This window comes from Perca fluviatilis, chromosome 2 (assembly GCF_010015445.1).
Source record: "Perca fluviatilis chromosome 2, GENO_Pfluv_1.0, whole genome shotgun sequence".
Taxonomy (NCBI): Eukaryota; Metazoa; Chordata; class Actinopteri; order Perciformes; family Percidae; genus Perca; species Perca fluviatilis.
The window spans coordinates 9127213-9130983 of NC_053113.1; positions in this window are offsets into that span (position 1 = coordinate 9127213).

Below are 3771 nucleotides of genomic sequence, written 5' to 3' on the forward strand. Positions count from 1 at the left end.
AAGTCTCACAGACACACACACACAGTCACACACACACAGACTCACACACACAGACACACACATATAGTCACACACACACAGACACACACACACACACACATACAGTCACACACACACACAGAAACACACACACACAGACACACACACACAGACACACAAACAGACACACACACACACACACACACACACACACACACACACACACAAACACACACAGACACACACACACAGACACACACACACACACACAGACACACACATACAGACACACACAGAGACACACAACACACATTCAGACACACACACACACACAGAACAGTATTATAGTGGGAGTCATGGTAACTTGAGGGACACCTATCGGACCACTCATCTGGTACCATATTAAAATCCCCACCTATTAGAGTAAACCTTATACCAGACATGTTGTTATAATCTGACATAATGTCAGTCAGCATTCCCAGAGTTCTTTTGTTTTGGCTGATCCTATTGAACCCATAGATATTAATTAAGATTGTAAATGCCCCTTCTAATGTAACTACCACAGCTATCCAATGACCATCTTTATCCACTTTAGATGTGACCACCTCCCCTGGAAATCCACCCAGACATGTTGCCACACCCCCAGACCGGTTGCTGCCATGAGAGAAACATATCTCGTCTCCCCCACTGTTTTCTCCAAAAAGATGTGTCCTCTTCACCTGAATGAGTCTCTTGTAAAAACATGCAATGTGCTTTAAGTCCCTTACAAGACAAAAAGATAGCTTTACGTTCTACCATGTCCTTTAGACCTCTTACCTTTAAAGATAGAAAAGAAATCTCTGACTTAAGAAAGAACATGAACTGGAGTCAGAGCCAATACCTTAACCTTATATCACTAAACTGTTTATTTTAACCAAAGTAAAGAACTAACCTGTTTTTAGGAGCCCTCTCTGCCCAGAGGTTCCTCATCATAGACCATTGAGTTCCCCTCTCTGGTATAAAGTCTCTTATATCACCTGTTGAGTCTCATGTCTGTTCTTTCTAAATCTTCTGCCCATTAATGAATCCAAAGGCCCGTGAGAGTCGGCCTTCTTCCCGGCCTCCGAAAGGCTCGACCGCCTAGTTGGCCATCTTGCCTGTTAAACAACATGTAACGTTATCTTACCTGCTGGGTTTATCCAGTCAGGTGTTCTCATCAGAGAACAAGAGAACAAGAGAACAAGAGAAGAAGAGAACAAGAGAGATCCTCTGATCATTAGAGGAACGTTATCTTACCTGCTGGGTTTATCCAACCGACTTAGCACTTAGACTATGGAATCCACCGGACCTAGAGTTTTTGTTATTTTGAAACCAACTGCCGATAGAAACTTTAAAACAAATGGAGCTGCAGTCCTTCTTCAGACCGGTTGAGATCTCCAATGTGTGTGTATGGGGGACAGGATGTTGAGAGCTAGAGGGTGAAGCTGCTTTATGATTCTCTGAAAGTTTTCCAAACAAATTGCTGTCTGCCTCCTACAGTTTTCACTCTTCATACATCATAGTTGGTCAAAATGTAGGAAATTTAGTGACGGTTGCAGACATGTAACTATGGAATCCACCGGATGTAAAGATGTTGCTGTAGACACACCAACTGCCGATAGAAACTGAAGAAAAGTATCTGAAGGATGCAGATGGTTCCCTGTCTGTTACCTGCTCTGTGTCCCATACGTTTGACACGACAAACATAAAAACCACATCAATGCGTTCATCAGACTTTTATCTTTCTGGTGATCATAATATTTTGCCGTTTGGAACCACGGTTTTTGAATTACAGAACAAACTTAAGAGGATTAATTATCATTACATGGATATGTTTGACCCATGGAAGACACCATAGCAACAAGTTCCCACCCTCACACAGCTCCTCTTTACTGTCGGCCATGTTGTCCTCTCTTTACAGGAAAGCAGAGTAAAGGTAGCTCAGATCAGCTGTTACTAATGATATTAACTATATACCTGTGGTGTCCATGGCCTTTACTCAAGCATTGTTGAATCACTTTAGCACCACATACTGCCACAGGAGAAGAAGAAAAGGAGAGGACAAGAAAACTTAAAACCACATCAATGCGTTGGCCAGACTTTTATCTCTATTGTGATGATGAGAGGAGGAGCAGAGGAAGGAAGAAGAAGTGTTATTTCTCAGCTAACATGATGTAATGATGGACTAACTGACCAACTGACTGACTCCTAACTGACTTCAGACCTAATCACCAAAAGCTGTTTTTCACCAGACTCCATGTAAATAATCACTCATTTAAGCATCGTGAAACACACTACATTAAAAGTCGACAGAAACAAAAGAAAACTATAAAAAGCCGTTTTTCGTCTTCTCTACACTTTTCCAAACATCACAACTCTAGTGTTGGTTGAAATAAACACATAGGTTACCGATTTACATGTGAAAATATGTTGGATCTATTCACGCTAAAAGTACTATTTTTTGAATGGAGTCTGGTGTGTTTAGTGCTAGCTACTTAATAGCTGTTTCTGGTAAACATAAAGGTCTTAAATAGGTTTTAAAAAGGTCTATCTCTGAAGGTTTAAGACACTTAACAATTCACTGTTAAAACAGGCTCACGTCGCTAACCCACCAGACTCCATGTAAATAATCACTCATTTAAGCATCGTAAAACACACTACATTAAAGGTCGACAGAAACAAAAAGAAAACTATAAAAAAGCCGTTTATGGTCTTCTCTAAACTTTTCCAACCATCACAACTCTAGTGTTGGTTGAAATAAACACATAGTTTACCGATTTACATGTGGAAATATGTTGGCTCTATTCACGCTAAAAGTACTATTTTGTGAATGGAGTCTGGTGTGTTTAGCGCTAGAGACTTCACACACACCCTCACACCCACACACAGACACACACAAACACACACACACAGACAAACACACATACAAACACACACACAAACACACACACACATACAAACACACACACAAAGACACACACATACACACACACACATACAAACACACATACACACACACACATACAAACACACATACACACATACACACACACATACACACACACACACATACAAACACACAAAACACACATACACACACACATACACACATACACACATACACACACACACACACAGACACTCTCACATACACACATACACACACACAAAAACACACACACACACATACAGACACACATACACACACATACACACACACACACACACACACACACATACAGACACACACACACAGACAGACTTTTATTTTTCTGGGAGTAGAAGAAGAAGAAGAAGAAGAAGAAGAAGAAGAAGAAGAAGAAGAAGAAGAAGAAGAAGAAGAAGAGGAAGAAGACTCCAGCTTCTTTTTCTGGGCGAAGAAGAAGAGGAAGAAGAAGAAGAAGAAGACTTCTGTTTCTGAAATTAGGATTTTGAATACATCCTCAAGCACATCACAGTAACTTGATGCTTTTATTGTGAAAGACCACAAACACATCACAGTAACTTGATGCTTTTATTGTGAAAGACCACAAACACATCACAGTAACTTGATGCTTTTATTGTGAAAGACCACAAACACATCACAGTAACTTTATGCTTTTATTGTGAAAGACCACAAACACATCACAGTAACTTGATGCTTTTATTGTGAAAAGAGACAGAACTCAAAACTAAACATGACACAAGTCAACAGCATTTCTACAATTTGATGATCACAGCTTCCATCTTTAAAGAAGTTTACAATGTTCTCCAGGAATCTGTTCAATCATTCTG